The sequence below is a fragment of the Macaca thibetana genome, chromosome 1 (genome assembly GCF_024542745.1).
Source record: "Macaca thibetana thibetana isolate TM-01 chromosome 1, ASM2454274v1, whole genome shotgun sequence".
NCBI lineage: Eukaryota > Metazoa > Chordata > Mammalia > Primates > Cercopithecidae > Macaca > Macaca thibetana.
Genome location: NC_065578.1, coordinates 159,482,717 through 159,506,386, shown reverse-complemented (window position 1 = coordinate 159,506,386; position 23,670 = coordinate 159,482,717). Strand labels below are relative to the sequence as shown.

At 48.3% G+C, this 23,670-nt stretch overlaps 1 protein-coding gene across 10 annotated transcripts in view; it reads left to right on the top strand.

The window, feature by feature from the left end:
* The first annotated feature begins 11,290 nt into the window (after positions 1–11,290).
* The window catches only part of ATP2B4 (ATPase plasma membrane Ca2+ transporting 4), a 115,845-nt gene continuing 103,465 nt past the window's right edge, over positions 11,291–23,670 (top strand). For 8 of the 10 annotated variants that reach the window (XM_050762695.1, XM_050762723.1, XM_050762648.1 and 5 more), the window contains exon 1: positions 11,291–11,903. The gene's annotated coding sequence lies outside the window, so the exon portion shown is untranslated. Of the gene's footprint in view, positions 11,904–12,428; positions 12,749–23,670 lie in introns of those variants that run through there. The other 2 variants (XM_050762685.1, XM_050762714.1) reach the window with 1 other exon arrangement.

Sequence of the window (23,670 nt, the reverse complement as noted above, 5' to 3'; positions counted from 1 at the left end):
CTGATTATCATAGGGAGATGATAGCACATTGACTGCACTGGGGTAACTACCAAGCAGAAATTATAGCTCCATACTTGTGATTACAGCTTGGGCACTATGACCTCTTGTGGTGAGTGGTATCCTATGGTCCCAAAACAGGTGGTCCCGTCAGGATGGACCATCAGGGTGCTGCAACTTCCATGGTCAACAGGAAGTGCAGCAATGGAGGCCGGTAGCTGACTTGGAAAGAGTGTGTTCACATAAGGCTAGGCTATGAGACTATCTTCTCCAGAAATCTCTCTCGATTCAGAATCAGCTACTGTTTGGGTAGTGGCAAGGGCATGCCTGCCTAGAATGTGGAGGGGAAGAACCAGATGACCTCTGAAGATGCCATTTGTCATTGGAGCCCACAGTTCCAGAATCTGCCTCTGTGTTTCTAACTTATCCCAAGGATCTTGGTTCAAGGTGCTGCCTGGGCCTTTCCCTGAAATTAATTAGCGACGTTTCAGGTTTCATCCTACATAGGAAAGACAGCCCATTGTGTCCCCTACCTGTACACCAGTGCCACAGATGTGGGAAACCCACAAGGGCCTAGAGAGGTTGAACACTTTGCAAGGGCCACTCAGCAAACCATAAATAAGGCCGGGCCCAGTGGCTCATGGAAGGTGGGCAGATCACTTGAGCCCAGGGTTTCATGACCAGCCTGGGCAACATGGTGTGAATCCTTGTCTCTACAAAAAAATAAAAATAAATAAAAATAAATTAGCTTGGCATGGTGGCATGCACCTGTAGTCCCAGCTAGCTGGGAGGCTGAGGTGGGAGAATTGCTTAAGCTCAGGAGGTTGAGGCTGTAGAGAGCCAATACTGAACAACTGTACTCCGGCCTGGGTGACAGGGTGAGATCTTGTCTCTAACTTAATTAATTAATTAATTTTAAAAATAAAAACAAAAATAAAATGCTGTCTATGGCCCCTAACAGATAACCCATACTCCTCCATGTTACACAACAGGATTAGCTTTTCCTGCCTACAAACTTTCTCCCTATCCCTGACGCCAAGTCCCAGAAGAAGCTAAGAAGGCAGATGAAGCCAGACTGGAGCAATGCCTCCCCCACTCCTCCTTGCCTCTGGCGAGCACCTCTCTATGTCATCCTAACTTTCAGTTCCAGTAGATGAAAGGGCCTCTAAGGTAGAACTCCAAGTCAGTTGGGAGGGGGATGCTGGGGAAGACTCAGCAAAAGTCTTAAAATGCCTCATATCTCAGTTGCTGCTCCCTTTTTGTTTCTGGTGGGTGCCCTATGAGAGTGTGCACTAAGGACTAAGAACAGACTTCCTGAAGAACTTGCTTGCATCTAGTAGCTAAAAGTAGGGCTGTGTAACCCGGAGAGGCTGCAAAGTCTCCTTCTCTGAGCATTCACTATCTTTTGAGCCATCTGCAGTTCAGCTGGGAGGCAGGGGTATGGGTGGAGAGATTTCCCAAAAGTCCAGGGTATCTTCTTCTCCAGAGGTCTGGGAAGACCCAAAGGAGTTGGGAACAGAGTGAGGCAGACAGTTGTTGGGTAGTGAGCAGTTTCTTTAAAAACATTTACCCAGTTGGCTGTGCCTGGGGCCTCATGCCTGTAATCCCAGCACTTTGGAAGGCCAAGGCGGATGGATCGCCTGAGATCAGGGGTATGAGACCATCCTCCCAACATGGTGAAACCCCATCTTTACTAAAAATACAAAAATTAGCTGGGCATGGTAGCACACATGCCTGTAAGAATTGCTTAAACGTGGGAGGCAGAGGTTGCAGTGAGCCAAGATCACACGCCATTGTACTCCAGCCTGGGCGAAAAGAGCAAAATGCCATCTCAAAACAAAACAAAAATTCACCCAGTCCAGCTTTCTGCTCCCAGTAGCCCGGTCTCCACCTCTACTCTGCACACTTCCCAGGTTAAATATAGAGAGTAGTTTTCCTTTTCCCGCCTTCCTCCCCCATGGACCAAGAGCCTCTGCAGTGAGCATAAGACATTTGTGCCATTCTCAGCTCTTGCCTTCTGGAGGCTGCTACAGTGAGATGGACACACAGCCTGGACAGACATTTAAAACTTCTCTCTTCTCTGTTGCCCTGGACATTCAGGGATGGGCCTGGATGCTGCTTTCTCTCTCTCTCTCTTTTTTTTTTTTTTTTTTTTGAGATGGAGTCTCACTCTGTTGCCCAGGCTGGAGTGTAATGGCATCATCTCAGCTCACTACAACCTCCACCTCCTGGGTTCAAGTGATTCTCCTGCTTCAGCTTCCCAAGTAGCTGGGATTACAGGTATCTGCCACCACACCTGCGAATTTTTGTACTTTTATTTGAGACAAGAGTTTCATCATGTTGGCCAGGCTGGTCTGGAACTCCTTACCTTAGGTGATCCAACCGCCTCAGCCTCCCAAAGTGCTGGGATTACAGGTGTGAGCCACTGCGCCCGGACAACACCTACTTCTTAGGATTCCAAAAGTAAAAGGCAATAATGCAGGTAAAGTGGCTTGCTTCTTTGTTTAGCACATAGTAGGCTCACAAAGTGTTGGATGAATGACTGAAAGGTAAGCGCGCAACCTGAGCATTTGCCAGGGCCAGGCTGGGAAGCCGTGGCTTCACTAGCTGTGTGCCTGGAAGGGGTCATGAAGATGGGGGTCAGGAGCTGCTTAAGTCAAGGAGAGATGGAAAAGAGAGCTGAGCATCTCCCACAAAGTAAATTGTACACTAGGTTTCTAGGAGGGCCTGCCTCCTGTGGTCTCCCCAAGATGAGAAGGTGAGTTTCAGAAATCCAGGCTCCAGTGTCATCTTGAGAAGCAGAAGAGCTGGGATTCAGTTCCTGGCATGGAGATAGGTTCCACTGCCACCCCTCCTTTCCCAGCATCCCCTCCCGGCCAGGGCTTCTCTCCCCAGTTTTCCCCAAATCTGTGGATCCTGAAGCCTGCAGAATTGGCCTGGAATGTAGAGGGTAAGAAAGCCTTTCACATCAAGGCAAGGGAAAGAGCCTTGGACCAGCAGTTAAAGGATTTCTGTTATATTTCTACCATGAACTGTGTGATACCAAACAATATAGTCAGCCTCTCTGAGCCTCGGTTTCCCCAACTGTAAGATGGGAATAATAACTCATGCCCAATTCTTCCTACCATATAGGACTCTTGCAAGGATCAAATTAAATATTTGATGTAGTCCCTCAGCTGGAGCTCAGTGGGTTTGTAAACTGCAATGTACTGAGCAAACACAGAACTGTTAAAGGCTCTGGAACAGGGGGTCTGGGGTGGGACAGGTTGTAAACTCTATCTAGCATGAGGTCAGCAAGGATCCTTCCAGTTGGACTTCCTTTGATCTTCATTGGAAACTTAACGAGTACTTAGGGCATTGCTGATTCTCTAATTAGGATTCAAAATTCAATTTAAAAATCATCGCTTGTTCCCTTCACTCCACACTCACTTCCTCAGCTCTATTGAACCCAACCATTAACCAAAAACCATTTTTAAATGGCACTAATTTGTTATACCCTGAAATAAATGAGAGACAAATATTTGATTAGAAAAACAAATCATGAACCAAACTTGCATTAAAAAAAATAATAACAGCTTAGTTAATGAGTTCAAAGTGAAATTAAAATCAAACAACTGCAGCTTCCAAAGCAATTGAACCAGAATGAAATTAGAAGAGCAAAATATGCACCCAAGTAAATGAAACAAATTCTGCATATTATCGAAAGTCCTGGATCAGAAAGATGCTTCTGGCCCTCACCTTCTGTTTCGGGTTTTCTCATGTCAAATTCTGCACTTCTTCATTTAACAGTATGCACAGATGCCTTTGATGCTCTAGTCACCGGGGATGCAAAGATGGAGAAGAGACCATCCCCTCCCTCCAGGAGCACACAGCCCAACACACAGGCTTTTCCCATGAACACAGGCTGTCTCTGCCCAGTTTAACCCACCTCTAACACAGCAGCCGCCTGAGATCGCAGAGTAACATGGAACGCTTGGCATCCCTAGTAAACCTCATAGAATCAGAGCATGAAACCAGCAATACACAAAGAACAAAAACCCAACAAACAAAAGTTGAGCCACAAAGATCTCTGTGGTGATAATAACTAGGTGGTCCTCTGAGACCAGCTCCTCAAGCCCTCAGAGAAAGTGTCCTTTGATTTAATTCCGCATCCCACCCTTGCAGATTCAGACACCCTTTCTAATGATCTCTGTAAAAGCTGTTCCATCCAGTCCCCTCATAGGAATCCCAGGAAGTGGGAAAAACGAAATTGTTGCTTGTCAAGTGTAGAAGACCACCCACACTCAGCAAGGGGGTGAGCTGGAAGCCAGCCCTCCCATGGAGGACTCATCAAGGTTCTTGCAGTGGAGAAATAGCCCAGCCTGCTGCTGCCATTGCTGCTGCTATTGCTGCTGAAACAGCTGCTGCTATTTGCTGATCCCTCATATAAATACAGCAAGAAATATCCATTTTTATCTTTCTTGGACCCTCTCAGCTGAAGTCACTATTATCTTCCCTGAGCAGACCCTCCCTGATTACTGAAGCAATGCTCAATCTGAACTTGAGAATTAGTTGTTGTTTTTTGTTTTTGGTCTTGTTTTTGAGATTGAGTCTCGGTCTGTCACACATGCTGGAGTGTGCAGTGGCGCGATCTCCGCTCACTGCAACCTCCGCCTCCTGGGTTCAAGCGATTCCCGCTTTAACAGGAGGCTTGATCTCAGCCTCCTGAATAGCTGGAATTACAGGCGTATGCAACCATGCCCAGCTAAATTTTTTTTTTTTTTTTTTGTATTTTTAGTAGAGACGGGGTTTTGCTATGTTGGCCAGGATGGTCTCGAACTTCTGATCTCAAGTGATCTGCCCGCTTTCATCTTCTAAAGTGTTGGGATTACAGGCATGAGCCACCACGCCCGGCCAGAGAATTAGTTGTTTTCATTGTACATGAGAATGTCTTGGAGGGTAAACCCCGGCTATCTCTGTCTCCATCTAGCAGCCTTCTCTGATCTCCTGCCATCTTGACCTAAGCCAAGTCCAAGGACTTCTGCCTTGGTATCTCTGCCTAGAATTCACGCCCCCAGTCCCTCAGCTGGAGCTCAGTGGGTCTTCCTGGATCCAGTTTCTTCCCCATTAGAACCCTTGCCCTGGGTTTTGTATAATAAGGATAGACACAGGACATGGGGACAGAAGTTACTCTGATGAATGCATCTGTCTACCCTGCAGCCATTATCAGGCCTGCTCTGCAAGGAGGTAGAAAGAAAAACATTAGAAATAATCAAAAAGTCCAACTGGAGTCTCACCAACTCTAAGAAGCCTTCTGCAAAGCTTCCAGCCCATCTTCAGCTTTCCTTTGCTAAACTTTCACTGGATTTTCCATCTGGAACAAAGTTTTAGACTTCAGCATATACTTTATTCCGTTGTTATTCACTTTATATCTCTCCACAACCAGGTTAGATGCTTCTGGAAGGCAGGGACTATGTTACATATCACTATGTTCCATAACATTGCCTAGTAATGCATTGTGCCTGGATTATCCCTCCCATCATCTCTAGGCTTGCAGTCTACCCTACACACTACTGCCACAGCCAGCTTGCTAAACATAGACCCAGTGAGGCCACTCAGGGCCCTCCATTGACTAAACTAAACCACCTCCCCCGTCTTTCTTCTCTATTCTTTTGTTCTTTCTTTTTTTTTTGAGACAGAGTCTTGCTCTGTCACCCAGACAGGAGTGCAGTGACGCGATCTTGGCTCATCGCAACCTCTGCCTCCTGGATTCAAACTATTCTCATGCCTCAGCCTCCCAAGTAGCTGGGATTACAGGTATGTGCCACCACACCCAGCTAAATTTTTGTATTTTTACTAGCGATGGGGTTTTGCCATGTTGCCCAGGCCAGGCTCAAACTCCTGGCCTCAGGAAATCCACCCACCTCGTTCTGTATTCTTTCTACCTCCAGACTTTGCTCATGTCCCACCCTAACCCCACCCCCATCCAAAACAGTTTAAAGCTTGCTTTCCAAGATTTTTCAGGTACTGCAAATATTATCGCCTTCCTAGAGCTTTCTAATATTCCCATCTGAGGCAATCACCCTAGCGTTTCCTAGCATTTTATATTTCATCTTTTAATGTGTACTACCTAGCACATAGTAAGCATTCAGTAAATATATTTAAAAGATTATAGCATCTTTGATTGTAGCTACTTATGCTGTGAAAATATCTTTTCCTTCTACTAAACTATAAGCTTATTACCTCTGTATACCTCATCTGGGTCCAGTAGATGTTGAAACAGTAGACATTCAATAAATGTATGCTAAATTGAACAGTAGGTATTCAGAGATACTTACTGAATGAATAAAATGCACAGAAATGACTGAATCTAAATGGTAGGTACTAGCTCAAAGACTTTGTATATTACTTTCTACACTACATTTCTACATTACTTAGTACAAGTGACCAAAAAACCTAGTTTCATCTAGCGTAGGCATGCACAATGAGTCATGTAACTCATTTGCAGGAAAGGCAGGGGTACAGTGGGATATGAGGTACAACGAACTCCAGTGCTGCTGGCACTCACTCCTTAGCTTTCTCCTCTGCCTGTCTTGCATGCGTGCGAGCTGTATTCTCATTTATTGCAGGCTTCTTCCAGGGGGCAGGGAACTTGACCCCTGATACTTCCAGAGTCTCTCTCTTCACAGTATTCGCAGCAGGAACCAAGCCTTGTTTTCTGTTTGATCGTAAGTGCAAAACTCTCAGGAAAGGATGTAATTGGCTCAGCTTGGGTCAGGTGGCGTTAGGACCGCTAATAAAATGTTAGTTTCAATCATTGTTTTTTGTTTTGTTTTGTTTTTTGAGATTTTGTTTTGTTTTGTTTTGTTTTCTGTCACTCAGGCTGGAGTATAGTGGCACAATCTCAGCTTACTGCAACTTCAGCCTCTGGGGTTCAAGTGATTCTCAGGCTTCAGTCTCCTGTGTACCTGGGATTACAGGCATGCCCAGTGATTTTTTTTTTTTTTGTATTTTTATTTATTTATTTATTTATTGAGACAGAGTCTCACTCTATCACCCAGACTGGAGTACAGTGGCTCAATCTCAGCTCACTGTAACCTTCATCACCTGGTTTCAAGCGATTCTCCTGCCTCAGCCTCCCGAGTAGCTGGGACTACAGGCGCACACCACCGTGCCGGCTAAGTTTTGTATTTTTAGTAGAGACAGGGTTTTACCATGTTGCCCAGGCTGGTCTTGAACTCCTGACCTCAAGTGATCTGACGGCCTCCGCCTCCCAAAGTGCTGGGATTACAGGCATGAGCCACCAGGCCTGGCCCAGCTTCCATCTTAACAGTGAGAAAAAAGGACATCCCAAAGAACTGGGTTCGGGCATGGGGAAAATGGCTGCTGTTCTAGCCAAGGCAAAATGGTAGATATTCACAACAGGGAGTCATGAAGTCTGCATTTGGGGGAGGTGCAGGAAATGGTGAGGAAGATTTGGAAAACTCAAAGTGGAGTCATCGAGAGGCAGAGGAACACATTCTGTTAAACAGCTAAGCGAGAGACAGTGCTGACTGCATTTTCCTCAAGTGAAAGATGGGGTAGGGACAGCATCCACAGTGATGTAAGCCCTGTAGAGACTGACCTGCTATGGGGAGGACAGGAGGCTGAGGAGAGCCAGGCTAGACCTAAAGAACAGGAACCTGTAAAGTCAAGAGTACGGCTGCGAGAAGAGGGAAACAGGACTGCTCAGAGCTGAGCAGAACTTGCAGACTATGAACTTCTGATGCCAGAGGCAGTGTCCTCCTTCTTGCCCCAGCGGGGCCAACTCCATTTTCCCACATCTAGTGGTTATTTTTATGGATAGATTTATTTTTACCCGTTCTAGACCTCAAACCTGCCACTGCAAGAAGCGAAGCACTGAGGCTTCTAACTTTCCAGAAAACACAGGCCTTAGTGGTCAGCTCAGTGACAGAGACCAGGCTACGGTCCACTCGGCTCCTCTGGGGTCACATTGTCCTCTGGGGACAACATACCTCCCTCGTGTCTGCAGCAGAGCTGGGGTGGGAATGGAGTGGGAAGGGGATTCCTTTTTTCTCATCCCACAACCCCACAGTCGGTCAAGGGGAGGACCTGCAGCCACCCTGAAAGTCATCATCCTGGCCTGCCCTGAATCCTCGCCAGCCAGAGGTGGGATAGCCATCAGAGCCTCTTTTGACAGCACCTCCCAGGCAGAGCCTGTCTCGCTGGAATCCAGGGAGCTTGAGGGGAAGATCTTACCTTTCCAATAATAACCAGCTATGAAAGGGTATCATTTCCCAGTCCCCACAAAACAGGCAGCCAAAGCAGACTTCTTCTTTAATGGGACCATACATCTGGCCTAAATTGTTATTCCCCCAAGACAAGTTTACTGAACAGTTAGGCAATGCCTCCACACACAGCCACTGCAGACGAGCTTAAAATATACTTTAATACGTTTAAAGAGTCATTTCAGAGACTGGCTTACTTATGATAAAGATGCAACTGACACTCATTGGAGCTAAAATGTCATGTTGGTGCCATCCAGCAGGGAGCCTGACAAGCCGTTAAATCTGCAGCTCTTTTCGGCTGATTCATTTCTTTTCCTTTCTTTCTCATGTCTTCCCCAACAACTGATTTGGGCTCCTGAAGCTGACATTTTGCTAGGGTCTACCCAAATCTAACAAAGGTGCTGTGCATTGGGGGGTGTGTCTGTAGTCCCAGTTTCCAGGAAGGCTGAGGTGAGAGGATCACTTGAGGTCATGAGTTTAAGACCAACTTGGGCAACACAGGGAGACCTATAATGAAAAAAAGAAAGAAGGAAGGAAGGAAGGAAGGGAGGAAGGAAGGAAGGGAGGGAGGGAGGGAGGGAGGGAGGGAAGAAGGAGGGAGGGAGGGAGGGAGGGAAGAAGGAGGGAGGGAGGGAGGGAAGGGGCGAGAAAGGAAAAGAGAGGAAGGAAGGAAGGAAGGAGGGAGGGAGGGAAGGAAGGAGGGAAGGGGGAGAAAGGAAGAGAGGAAGGAAGGAAAAAAGAGAGAGAGAAAAGAAAAAGAGACAGAGAGAAGGAGGGAGGGACAGAAAGAAAGGAAGGGAAGGGAAGGGAAGGAGGGAAGGGAGATGGAAGGAAGGAAGGAAGGAAGGAAGGAAGGAAGGAAGGAAGGAAGGAAGGAAGGAAGGAGAAAGAAACGTTGAAAGAAGGGAAGGGGAGGGAAGGGGAGGGGAGGGGAGGGAAAGGAAGAGGGAGGGAAGAGGGAGGGAGGAAGGAAGGAATCTAACAAGTTACCAACTCTGTTCTTGAAATGCCCTGGGAAGGTGAGAGTGACCAGTGGAGTTGCAAGAGGCTGAAATGAGAACAAAGGTCACCTTTGGAGTCCTGTACGTGCCTTGAGGGTGGGAGGGTCAATCACTAGGCAAAAAGGACTAAACAACCCACAGTTTCCATGGAGAGTGGCCCTAAAATCTCCCCCTACTCCTGCAACTTTCTTCAGCTGCTGGCAGGGAGAGGCACAAGCACAGGCAGGGGCTTATTTTTTTTCTCTTACTTTTTTTGTAGAGATGGGGTGGGTCTTGCTATGTTGCCCAGGCTAGTCTTGAAATCTGGCCTCAAGTGATCCTCCTGCCTCAGCCTCCCAAAGTACTGGAATTACACGGATGAGCCACTGACCCTAGCCAGGGTTATTTTGGATTGTGTTTTCAGATGATAGCAGGCAATCTCCAGCCTCACATTGAGGAACTCTGAGTTCTGAGCCCAGCCCAACCAGTCTAAAAACATTACTGGCTGGGTGCAGTGGTTCACGCCTGTAATCCCAGCACTTTGGGGGGCCGAGGCTGGCGGATCACGAGGTCAGGAGATCGAGACCATCCTGGCTAACACGATGAAACCCCGTCTCTACTAAAAATACAAAAACAAAATTAGCCGGGCGTGGAGGCAGGCGCCTGTAGTCCCAGCTACTCGGGAGGCTGAGGCAGGAGAATGGCGTGAACCCGGGAGGCGGAGGTTGCAGTGAGCCGAGATCACGCCACTGCACTCCAGCCTGGGCCACACAGCAAGACTCCATCTCAAAAAAAAAGAAAAAAGAAATAGCAGGGTAAGAAAATGAAGAGGAAAAAGAGGACCCAAATGAGAGAACATTGGGAAGGGTGCTAATTGGACACAGGGGAAACTGAACCCCTGGGTCTAATTCACAACTCTGTTTCTCCATGTGCGTGTGGCTCTGCTTCTTGGGGGCAGGGATGACAGCAAAGAAGGACAGGGGTGGTGTGAGGTGTTGGGTTAGAATGATAGGATCAAAGAGGCCTTTTCCCAACCCTCTGTTTAAAAGGTTGGGAAGTAGTGGCCAGTCACCTTCTTCACAGCATAGCTCATAGCTATAACCTGTGAGATATATGTCAACACGCCTTCCACAAGCATATAAACATGAGTGTGTTTGCTGAGGTAGGTGTGGGAATCTGTCAGTCAATGAAGATATGTTGTTGTGTGAACTAGCTGATGGTGCATGTTTGTGCTTGAAAGCCATAAAGTTCTATGCAAAATCTATGGGTGGCACTGTTGCACAATGCTAGTGGGTGTGTGGGTATGGGGGTGTGATTAACAGTTTACAGGCTGTGTATTAGTGTGCAGGGATGTCTGAGTGTGTCCAAATTAAAACAGAAATGTGTGCCGGAGTATGATACAAGTACAGGAAAGTACTTGGGCTTTGGAGTCCGTCTGACTTGGCCTTGAATTGTTGGCTCTGTCATGAACCAGATGTATAACCTTGGGCCAGACACTCAATCTTCAATTTCCTCAGCTAGGAAATGAGGCTAATAACAAGTACCTTTCAAAATTGCCATGAGGACTAGAAATGATATCGTATAGACAAAGCTTTTGGTGTCATAGCCTACGCATAGCAGGACTCAAAAGTAGGCAGCTATTTTCATGCACTGTCAGTATACCTCTGGTGGGTACAGGGGCAAGAGGGAACAAAATGTGACCTGTATATAAGGTGTCGGGGAGGAGGTGTGTGTGTGTGTGTGTGTGTGTGTGTGTGTGTGTTTACAAAACAATTTATTCTCCTTCTCCAAGGAACCCCCTATTCAGACAGGAGCAGGAAGGTGGGAGGGGACATACAAGTGTCCACAGACACCTTGGGTTTCTGGGTCCTGGATCTAAGTGAGTAAGGGGTTGAGAGGCCCATGGGAGCTGCAGGAAGCCAACCGCCTGCCGAAGCTTCCTTTTTTTTCCCCTCCGCCCAGCAACCGTTGAATACCGCCACCCACATCCACTCCCCACCTCCACCCTCACCCCTCCTCCACCCCACTCAGCTTTCTATTCAACAAGTGAGAGCAAGGGTGGGGAAGAAAGCCGACAGGGGAGAGGATTCCTTCCCTTTCTTTCCCCATTCCCCCTTAAGACGAACCAGGAAGCAACCGCAGGAATCGGGCCACCTTAACAGTAGAGTAATGGTTTGGCCTCATGCCAAGTCCCACCTCTGTTCCAGCTCCTGCTCCTCCCCTCTCTCTTCCCGCACTGCTTGGGGAGAGCTGGTGAGCAGGAGTCTGGCCCGAGTTAGCTAGAGCTGTTGCCATGACAAGCATTTTCTTAAGAAAGCTCTGCTGTTGAGATTGTCCAACGCTGGGGGCTGGGAGGGGGGCACGAACTTCCTGGGCAACCATCCCTCTGAAGAGAGCAAGATCAGAGACACCCGTCCAGCTCTCCTGCACCCTTTTTCTTTCAGGAACCTGAGAGGTCCTTCCCATTGGAAGGGCAGGGGGAGGAGACCCAGCCCACTCCCCGGCCTTAGCCGGAAAGGCAAGAGAGCAAAGCCAGCGTCTCCAGCTTGGTTGCCACACTGGGGAGACTGGTGGGTGGTCACCCCACCCTACCCCCATCCATGGAAACCCGGAGGGAGAGTCCCACTTGGAGAAACCTGGATCTTTGCTAGAAAGAGAGGTAGGCTTGCAGAGAATGAATTGACTTGTGATTTGCAAACTTTGTTTCTTTCTTTTCTCTCAGTGGCTTCTAAAACTCCCCGATTTTCCTCTTTCTAGCATATTTCATGCGACTGGGTTTGGAGGATTTTTAAAAATATGTGTGTGTGCACAGATTTGTCAAATACTGTTTTCTGAGAAACTGTATAGTCAAATAAGTGATTTATCTCTCTTTTTTTAGTTCTTGTCATTCCTGTGCTATGGGGTAGGGGAATGGAGGGACTCTCTTTTTGACACCAAAATTGAACTCTTGGAAAAAACATTTATCTCCCCTCCCTCAACCCATTCCATTCCTGCCCTCCCCTTCCCCCTTGGCTTGGGAATGAGACGCAGGATGGAAAACTGTTGCAAAAATATTTTCCGTGTCTGTTCCCTTTCTCAAAAGCCCAAAAGAGAGATGGGAAAAAAAAAAAAGGAACTAAAGAAATCTTCGGCAGGAAAGGGGGCCTGCAGCGGGAACTAGGAGAGGGGCACTTTGGGGCCATGGGGTAGAGGTGGGCTGGGAGAAGTTGGGAGGAGTGGGGGAAGGAGAGTGCACAAATTAAATTTCTTTAGCTTTGCAGAGAAACCTAAGCAGTTTCTCTGTGTTGCTTGCAAAACATCCTCAGACTTTCACATCTATAATTAGCTGTGGAAAAAGCTGGGAGTTCCCTCGTACCGCTGTTGTTTGAGAGTGTGTGAGCGTCCAGAACCAACTGTATGAGTGTCTCCGAGGGCACCGCCCCACACATCTCTGGTCCCAAAGGGGAGGAAGGAGAAGGGTGAATTGAAAAGTTTCCGATTTCAAGGCTGGAGACTGTGGGGCTGGTGAGTGTTTGGCAGACGGGGTGGGCCACAGGCATCTGTGGAAGGGTCCCTGAGCATCTTGGGTCATTTCCTTGGTTTGCTGAAGAGCTAGGAATTAAGAATGGGATTGTCCTTCCTGCTCTCCTTTCTCTCTTTCTCTTACGTACTTGGTTCGCTCTTGGTAGAGGGGGCTGCTGGCATCCTTCCCCGAGTCAAGTCTGGCCTCATACACTCCTCCACCTCCCTGAGGGTACCCGCCGCTCTTCTCCAACTGGGTGTGGAGGGTGCAGGAGTGGCCAGCCACATCTTGGGAGGGGAGTGGGCACTCTGCTGGCCAGAGGCACCTCCCTCCTGGGCATTCCTGCCGGACTTACAATAACTTGCAGACATGATGCCGGCGCCTGCTGGCCGGGCAGGGGGAATGTCAGATGAAGCAATAGGCCGGCATTCAACTGAGGCCCCTGTAGGGAGGGGAAAGGAGTTGGGGAGGGAAGGGAAACAAAATCCCATTCTGTAGTGCTCCCTCCTCTGGGTGAGGAGTCTGGCAGGGAGTCTAGAGACCCTCGCCCTGCTCCTTAAGCCCCTCCCCAAGCTGCCCTTTCTCCAGGGCTTCTCATTGGAGGCCCTCCTGTGCCCCCTTCACTCTGGGCCCTCTACCTGGAGGAAGGAGACCAAGCTTATTCCAGGCTGGGCCAGGCCCAGGAAAGGAGCCTGGGGGTGAGGAGGGGCTGGGCCAGGAGCGTTTAGGAAGAAGGGGACGGAAAGAGGCCTCCTAGCCCATGAGCTGAGTTACCCTCCTTGGCTGAGGGTGGTGGCTTGGGGAGCAGACTCCGGGAGGGGCAGGAAGGATGGTGGCAGCTTGGTAAGCCGTGTTCTGGAAGGTGGGCCCTAAACCCTGAAGCAGACAGATCTGTGGGAATCAGGCTGGGGGAGAGGAAACACCTGCCTTCAGCCCCAGGGCTTGGAGGAGTGGTAAAGGCTACAGCTGAGAAACTGGGGGAGAAGGAAGCAAAACACTTAGAGGAGAGCTCTAAGGAGGGCTCTAAGGAGCTCTAAGGAGGGCTGAGGAAGCAACAGGAACCGATTTTCATTTTGAGGTGTTAATTGATCTGACTGCACCCCATTGGCTAGACTCTTCCCTACCTGTATTCTGGTCGATAAGGGAATGAGGCCTTCCCCAGTGGGCAGGGGCCCCAAGACAGAATCAATGCCCGTGTTCTGGAGGGAGGGGATCCATTTCTTTGCTCCTCCTCGGGAGTCCCATCCTCCCTGCCACCATCTTGCTGAGGTGCAACCCCGAAAATCACGCCGCTTCCGCCGCGGCCTCCCGTCGTGGGGGCCCAGAGTGTCACTATTCCTGCAGCCGGCCTTCCTATTTTCAGTAATCTGATTAGGGGTCGATGTTGACGGGCTCAGGGACTGCTTCTCCGTGAGGTCGTTATTTAGCGCGCACCGGGTTGCCTGCTCCCGCGGCTTTGAGCCTGGGGTCGCTGCCAAAGCGGGGAATCGGCTCCCGCAGTCTCAGCCCTTCCCCCGGGGCTCGGGGCGGGATCGACTGCGCAACCCCGCGGCCCCTCTGCTTTCCGCGGCCTCTGCGACCCCGCCCCGCCAGCCTCTCCGCTGCTGGGCTCCACCCTCCCGGGCTCTGCCGTAGTCTGAGAACTCCGTGGAGAATGCGAACTGAGCTGCCAACGGAGGCTTCCTGCCTTCCAGGTCGTGCCGAGCCTCAGACCCTTCTCCCTTCCATTTACCACCAAGTCTCTGGATTGAAGGTCAAGTCAAAGGAGCACAGCCTGTCTTACCCCTGGGACTCCCAGCGCCCAGCACAGAGCCTGGGACGTTAGAGCGCTGGGTCAACGCGCATTGAGAGAAGTACGGGCAGTTTAGGGGGCCTTGGAATCAGCCTGATGCCAGCGAGTTCCTAACCCGCCGTCTGGCCTCCAGTTTCCCTTCTGCACAGTAGAGGTGACAGGGCGTGGCTAGGCAGATTTGTCACATTGCTGTGGTCTTCGTCAGAAGAAAATCAAAATGAGAGGACCCAGTTAGGGGCAGAAGGAGAGCGGTTAGAATTTGCCGAAGGTGTGGGTGCTGGAAGAGGTAAGGTGGTGTGTAGGGGCTGGACGTCCTGGGCCAGGATATCGGGAGGCTTTACTCTTCCCCACTCCCACTGACCCGAGGTCCTGAGAGGAACAGGGGCTGGGCTGCTCCCTGCCACCTGTCAGCAGGTCAAGTCTTCCACTGCAAACTGCCTCTTATTCAAGAATTTAGCTTCTCTCCAAAACTCCGAAACCCCGATGGGCACTTTTCTCTCTCTCTCTCTCTCTCTCTCTCTTTTTTTTTTTTCAATGCTCCTGGCCTTGGACCCAGCACCCAAAGACATGGATCAGCCCTGCCCACTAGGACAGAGCATTGCAGACCCACTAAACCTTGGAGAGAGGAAAGAATCTTGTTCATTCTTTTTTTTTTTTTTTTTTTTTTTTTTTTTTTTTGAGACGGAGTCTCGCTCTGTCACCCAGGCTGGAGTGCGGTGGCCGGATCTCAGCTCACTGCAAGCTCCGCCTCCCGGGTTCACGCCATTCTCCTGCCTCAGCCTCCCGAGTAGCTGGGACTATAGGCGCCCGCCACCTCGCCCGGCTAGTTTTTTGTATTTTTTAGTAGAGACGGGGTTTCACCGTGTTAGCCAGGATGGTCTCGATCTCCTGACCTCGTGATCCGCCCGTCTCGGCCTCCCAAAGTGCTGGGATTACAGGCGTGAGCCACCGCGCCCGGCCATCTTGTTCATTCTTAGTCCCCAGAATAACCAAGACAAACCCCGTTAGCCAAACCCCTAAAAAACTGTTTGATTTAGGTTAGATTAGCTCCAAACTCCAAGGTTAGATTAGCAATCTGACCTTGAAGGGGAACACCCCACTCAGAGTCTTAACTATCCTTCTCTGGAAGGATTCTTCAGGCAATCTGAATTCTTCCCCCAAAGGGTGCCTCTCAAACAAGGCTCCCTATGCAGTCCAGCTCCCTGTTTCTTAGATAAGCATTGATTCCTATCATCCCAGTCGGTATTTGGTGGGTAGGGCTGAGAAGGAAAGAGCGATGAGAAAAGCAAGGCCTCTGCCTTGTCAGACTGGGATGACAACCTTTCTCCACTCATTTCCCCTTTTCTACAGGTCATAGGATTAGAGCAGGCCCTGAGGCTGGAGTCCAAAATGCTTGTGTGGAATGTTTTGCCCTTGGCTTCCTCTGCCAGTATCTCTCTTTGTGTCCTCTTTCCTCTTTCCCTTGTGTGAGCCATTCTTGTTCCACTGACTGATTTCCTCCGCACATGTTAAAACAGAAATGACAGAGACTTTCTATTTCTGCCTCTACCTTAAGCCAGTCCTCTGTGTTCAGCCTACACCAACTTGGGTTGAGGAGGGAAACCAGGCAGGATCTAGTGAGAACCAGAGCCAAGGGCCCCAGGTCAGAGAAGAGGCTGTTGAGAGGCAGTCTATATGTGAAGGGATAGTGGAGAGGCCGAAGGAAAGAAAAGGATTGAGAACATAGGTGCCAAGGGGCAGAGCCCCCATTTCTACCTTTCCTCACCCCAGTTCCTGTCTGCCTGAGATCCTCAGCCTCATCACTCACCTCTGCTCTAGTTTCCCAAGTTTCATGCACAAACCCCTGGGACAACTCAGGGAAGATGAACTGGGATGGGATTAATAAGACCCCCTTCCTCTTGCCTTTCTGCCACTTCACTTGGGGTGTGGCAGAGGGAGTTTGGAGCAGTGTGTTTTTTTTCTTGTTTTTTTTTTTTTTTTTGAGACAGAGTCTCGCTCTGTCGCCCAGGCTGGAGTGCAGTGGCGCAATCTCGGCTCACTGCAAGCTCCGCCTCCCGGGTTCACGCCATTCTCTGGCCTCAGCCTCCTGAGTAGCTGGGACTACAGGCGCCCGCCACTGCACCCGGCTAATTTTTTCTATTTTTAGTAGAGACGGGGTTTCACCATGGTCTCGATATCCTGACCTTGTGATCCGCCCGCCTCGGCCTTCCAAAGTGCTGGGATTACAGGCGTGAGCCACCGCGCCCGGCCAGGAGCAGTGTGTTTATTGGTAGGAAGGTCAAGGACTCTCAGCTAGGTTCAAGGAAAGTCTTAGCTTAGAACACCTCATACCAAGGTCTACCTAGGTTGCATAATCAATGCCAGGAGTACAAACCAGTAGTACACCCTCAGTGGAGAGGAAGTTAGCAGCATCTAACAAAGCTACATACACATTTACCCAGCAACCCTACTTCTAGGAATTTATCCAGAAGATGCTCATTCACAAATATGGAAAGATACATACAAGGTGATTTTTTTTTTTTTTTGAGACAGAGTCTCGCTCTGTCGCCCAGGCTGGAGTGCAGTGGCGCGATCTTGGCTCACTTCAAACTCCACCTTCCCGGTTCAAGCAATTCTGTCTCAGCCTTGTGAGTAGTTGGGATTACAAGTTCACGCCACCATGCCAGCCAATTTTTTGTATTTTAGTAGAGATGGGATTTCACCATGTTGCCCAGGCTGGTCTCAAACTCCTGAGCTCAGGTAGTCCACCTGCCTCAGCTTCCCAAAGTGCTGGGATTATAGGCGTGAGCCACCAAGACCAGCCACAAGGTGTTTTTTAAAGGCATATTTACAATAGGAAATCATTGGAAACTATCCAAATGCCCATTCTTAAGAAAATGGTTGAACAAACAATGGTACATCCATACCATAGAATACTAGGCAACCAAAAAGAAAAAAAAAGAATGACTGGGAGCCCTGCCAACTTACATGACATGATTGTTAGGATATATTATTAAGTGAAAAAACCAAGACGTAGTACAGTATATAGTATGCCACCTTTGGGATAAGAAAGCAGGAGAAGTAAGAATTTTGTTTTTGTTTTTTTTTTCTTTTTTTTGAGATGGAGCCTGTCACCCAGGCTGGAGTGGGATGGCGGGATCTCGGCTCATTGCAAGCTCCGCCTGCCAGATTCACGCCATTCTCCTGCCTCAGCTTCCCAAATAGCTGGGACTACAGGCACCCGCCACCACGCCTGGCTAATTTTTTGTATTTTTAGTAGAGACAGGGTTTCACTGTGTTAGCCAGGATGGTCTCGATCTCCTGACCTCATGATCCACCCGCCTTGGCCTCCCGACGTGCTGGGATTACAGGCTTGAGCCACCACGCCTGGCCTAATTCAAGTACTTTTTAAGCTTAAAACCCTGATTCTATATTCTTTGTGGAATTCATATTTTAAGTAAGAAAAAAAAAAACTACAAAGAAATATTGACCTTTACTTTGTAGACATGTTATTGGTTGTAGTATTTGTGTCATAAATTGGAAACTATGTTTTGTTTACTGTATGATAGATGAAATGAGTAACTATGGTGATATTTCTGGAAATCAGGGTCTCACTATGGAAAAAGAGAGATATAAGTATGGAACCAGGGAAGGGGAAAAAGAATCTTGTGGGGTTTTTTGTATATCTTGTGGGTCTGTCCACTGAAAGGACTGTGGATGGGAACACACCTAGTACCTGGATTTTTATTTCTTTTTTTTTTTTTTTTTAGACGGAGTCTCGCTCTGTCGCCCAGGCTGGAGTGCAGTGGCGCGATCTCGGCTCACTGCAAGCTCCGCCTTCTGGGTTCACGCCATTCTCTTGCCTCAGCCTCCCGAGTAGCTGGGACTACAGGCGCCCACAACCGCGCCCGGCTAATTTTTTGTATTTTTAGTAGAGACGGGGTTTCACCGTGGTCTCGATCTCCTAACCTTGTGATCCGCCCGCCTCGGCCTCCCAAAGTGCTGGGATTACAGGCGTGAGCCACCGCGCCCGGCTGGATTTTTATTTCTAAGTACAACTTCCCACGGGGGAGGTTGTAAGGAACAGGGCTCCCTGAAGAAATGACTAATTCCAAGTCTGAGACCAGGAAAGTATAAGTGAACTATGTTGTGCCGGAAACTAGAGCGTGCTCATGTCATGACATGTTGGCACAGGAGCTGGCTTAAAGGGTCTCCCGCCAGCCAGATGTGAAACGCATTGAGCATTCAAAAGGATAATGGTAATAGATTGTAACACATTGAAGATTAAAAGTTCCTTGAGTTTATTTTGACAGTTGACCTGGACAAGGAGGAGCAGGGAGGGAAAACTCTTAACAGAAATGCCAACGAGGCTAGACACAAGGCCTCACTCTGTAATCCTACCACATTCGGAGGCCAAGGTGGGAGGATCGCTGGAGCCCAGGAGTTTGAGGCTCCCATGAGCTCTGATCATGACACTGCACTCCAGAATGCATGATAAAGCAAGACTCCGTCTCAAAAAATTAAAAAGTAAATGCCAGTTGGGCACGGTGGTGCCAGCTGGGCATGCCTGTAATCCCAACACTTTGGGAGGCCCAGGCAGGTGGATTACTTGAGGTCAGGAGTTTGAGACCAACCTGGCTAATGTGGTGAAACCCTGTCTCTACTAAAAATATAAAAATTAGCCAGAAATTGATTGAACTCAGGAGGCGGAGTTTGCAATGAGCCAAGATCACGCCACTGCACTTCCAGCCTGGGAGACAGAGCAAGACTCTGTATCAAATAAATAAATAAATAAGTAAATTCCAACTAATAAAATCTAGTAGTAATGACAACATTTTTCTTTAAATTTAATTTAATTTTATGGGAGGCAGAGGTGGGTAGATCATCTGAGGTTGGGAGTTTTAGACTAGCCTGACCAACATGGAGAAACCCTGTCTCTACTAAAAATAGAAAATTAGCCGGGCGTGGTGGTGCATACCTGTAATCCCAGCTACTTGGGAGGCTGAAGCAGGATAATCGCTTGAACCCAGGAGGCGAAGGTTGCAGTGAGCCAAGATCACGCCACTGCACTTCCAGCCTGGGAGACACAGCAAGACTCTGTATCAAATAAATAAATAAATAAGTAAATTCCAACTAATAAAATCTAGTAGTAATGACAACATTTTTCTTTAAATTTAATTTAATTTTATGGGAGGCTGAGGTGGGTAGATCATCTGAGGTTGGGAGTTTTAGACTAGCCTGACCAACATGGAGAAACCCTGTCTCTACTAAAAATAGAAAATTAGCCGGGCATGGTGGTGCATACCTGTAATCCCAGCTACTTGGGAGGCTGAAGCAGGATAATCGCTTGAACCCAGGAGGCGAAGGTTGTAGTGAGCCAAGATCACGCTATTGCAGTCCAGCCTAGGCAAGAAGAGTGAAACTCCATCTTAAAAAAAAACATTTTTTTAATTTAATTTTTAATAGACAAATACTAGTTTCATATATGTATGGGATGCAATGTGGTGTTTTGATGTATGTATACATTATGGAATGATTCAGTCAAACTATCAACATATCCATCACCTCACACATTTATCATTGTTTTTGTAGTGTAAACATTTAAAATCTTAGCAATTCTGAAACATGCGTTACATTAACTGTAGTCACCATGTTGTGCAGTAAATCTCAGAAACATTCCTTCTGTCTAATTGAAACTTTGCATCTTTTAGCCAACATTATCTTTATTTATTTACCTATTTTTAGAGATAGAGTCTCACTCTGTCAGCCATGTTGGAGTGCAGTGGCCCATAGCTTGAACTCCTAGGCTCAGGCGATGCTCTTGCCTCAGCCTCCCAAAGCACCAGAATAATGAGTGAGCCACTGTGCCAGGTTGGAACTTTAAATTGACCAGTTTGCAGCCTCTACTCTAATAGCTGATTTAGTCTAGCATTTAATGGATACTAAATCTTTCACCCAATGGGGTGAAAGATTGGTCTTAGCATAGCTTAGTTTGGGCTGCTGAAACAACATCATAGACTGGGTGGCTTAATAAGCAACAGAAATGTATCTCTTCGTTTGTTTGTTTGTTTTTGAGACCGGGTCTTGCTTTGTCATCCAGCTGGAGTGCAGGAACACTATTACAACTCACAGCAGCCTTGATCTCCTGGGCTCGAGCTATCCTCCCACCTCAGCCTCCCAAGTGGCTAGGACTACAAGGCGCATGCCATCATGCCTTGCTAATTTTCATATTTTTTGTAGAGACGGGGTTTCACCATGTTGTCCAGATTGGTCTCGAACTCCTGGGCTCAAGCAATCCACCTGCTTCAGCTTCCCAAAGTGTGGGGATTACAGGAATGAGCCACTGCACCCGGCCTCATTTATTTATTTAATTTTATTATTATTATTATTATTTTGAGATGGAGTTTTGCTCTTGTTGCCCAGGCTGGAGTGCAATGGCACAATCTCAGCTTACCGCAACCTCCACCTCCTGGGTTCAAACGATTCTGCTGCCTCAGCCTCCTGAGTAGCTGGGATTACAGGCATGCACCACCACGCCCAGCTAATTTTGTATTTTTAGTGGAGATGGGGTTTCTCCATGTTGGTCAGGCTGGTCTGAAACTCCTGACCTCAGGTGATCCACCTTCCTCAGCCTCCCAAAGTGCTGGGATTACAGGTATGAGCTACCACGCTCAGCCCCCATTTATTTTTGAAACAGGGCCTTGTTCTGTCACCCAGGCTGAAGTGCAGTGGTGCAGTCATAGCTCACTGCAGCCTAAAACTCCTAGGTTCAAGCAATCCTCCCACCTCAGCCTCCCAAGTAGCTGGAGCAGGTGCATGACACCATGGCTGGCTAATTTTGTTATTGTTGTTGTTGTTTTGTAGAGACGAATGACATAGCAAGACTCCACCTCTACAAAATAAAAAATTAGCTGGGCATGGTGGCTGTGCACCTGTGTGTAGTCCTACCTACTCAGCAGGCTGAGGCGGGAGGATAACTTGAACCCAACAGGTCGAGATTGCAGTGAGCTGTGATCATGACACTGTACTCCAGCCTGGTTGACAGAGTGAGACCCTGTCTCAAAAAAAAAAAAAAAAAAAAAAGATGAAACTAAGTAAAGAGTCTGCAGTTGTTTGTTGTGCTATCTTTTTCAACCTTTCAGGTTTGAAATTTTTCCAAACACTTAGCCAGAGAGAGAAGTCCATGCCAGAGGCACTCCTAGATTCCTGGTTTCTTCTCACCTTATCTGCAAAACTCCTGACCAATAGGAGTGTCTTTTCTAAGCTCTTGAGTGCTGAGAGTCCCCATGGAACACACAGAGGGATCTTCTGAGAAAGTAAGGTCCCTTAGGAAGCCTTCCTTCCCACCCTCACTGCTCCCCACCCACAGCCTCTTCTGTCCAGACAGGAGCAGCTGTGCCCTGATGGGTGGGCCACAAAGGGAGGCAGGATGACAGGCATCCTCCCACCATGCCATGCGGCCAGCTGAGGGAACCTGGGGACTGAGGGCTTCCAGAGTCACCCGCCTAACTTTTGAGGAGGGCGGTCCCAGGCTGTAAGAGAAGAAATTGACCAAACAGCCCAGAGATTGTTGCTGACCAACCTTTAGCATCCCTTAGAATTCTCTAATTAGGTGATTCTGGAAGAAACCAGCAAGCAGTGCCTGCCCAGAGCCTTCACGCCTGAGTTAAGCAAGGCCTTCTAGGCAATCCCTTGGCAAGGACAGCACACCTGACTGTCCTGTCATTGACCCAAATCATTGTGCTACCCACCCCCACCTCCCCATCCTGGTCCTCGCTCTGGAGAGAGATTGAGTTTCCAGGATGGCTTCTCTCTCTTTTTCTCTCCCTCTCTTCTCCTGGAAACCCTGGGGCTAGGCCCTACATGACTCAGGGCTCTTTTTACGTAGGCTCATGTAGGCGAGGGCTATTAATCCTTTAGTCAATTCCCCTTCTGTGTTGGTGAGGGAGCCTGAAAGAGCGGGAGCCAGGAAGTTGGAAGGGGGCAGACAGGGAGGAGTTTGTTCTAGTGGGCTGCCAGGCTTGCCAGAAGAGCACGGGACTGGGAGTCAGAAAAGTGGTCATCTGGACTCTTGTCTGCTGTGTAACCTTGATTGAAGCAGGGGATATCTCTGAGCCTTCATCAACTGCACTGTTACATGAAACCAAGTTTGGACATACAGATATTCCTGATTCAAGACCCTCCTCTTCTATAGAAGACAAAGGAGTAAAACTCTCAATGCCCAAACCAAACTCTTTTATCACAGATAGAATCTAGCACAATGTAACAACTTGCAAATCCCACCCTTCTGCCCAGGATAAGCAGGGGAAAAGAGGCCAAAAAGCATATGTCTTTGGACTGCCACCATTGAGGTTTGGGAGTAGAACAGGTTCTAAGATTTCCCACCTCCACCTGCCCGGAACTTCGATTAGGAAGTACCTTCCAAGGCCGTAATTCTGCTATGTCCTAGGCCAGAAACTAAGGCATATTAGCTAGAGGTAGAGAAATTCAAACTTTCACAAAGTTTCCTAGGGCACATAATCCCTCAAAAGTTATTAGATTGAACCATATGAGAATGCCAATATACAACCGCTTTTGACCTACAAAGGCAATTCGTGTAGCTTCACCTACAATATTATTCGACATTGGAGTAATGTCAGTGGGATTGTAGTCAGTGTTGTGAGCTGGAGAGTTAGGTTTTCATGTGAGCTGTGGGTTGGATTAGAAATTCGGGCAAAGTCGCCAGCTGCTAGGCCAGCTTACCCTCCTTGCCAATCCAGACTTTCGGCCCTAGAGGTAGACATGTTGGCAGAGCCCTTGTTTGGACTCTGGCTGAGATTCTAGCATTAGCCTTCCTGGCAACTGGCCAGGGAAACTGCCCAAGGTAGAGAGGAATGTATCATCCATCTATAGTCCGCTATTCTTGTGTCCCGAATGCCCTGCTTCCTATCTTGGGAGCTGAAGATGGAGGAAAATTTAAGAAAGGAGGAGATAGGAAATACTGGCCCTCTTCGTCCTCTGTCTAGGGGGATACAAGACCGGGAACACACACTTGAAATCTCATCTGGCACAGGGACACATGACCTAGTGATGGCTGGTAGCTACTAATAGGATGGCTGGGGGCTGAAGGGGTGTTAGTAGGAATGGGGAGACTAGAATTTGGCAGGGCTCAAC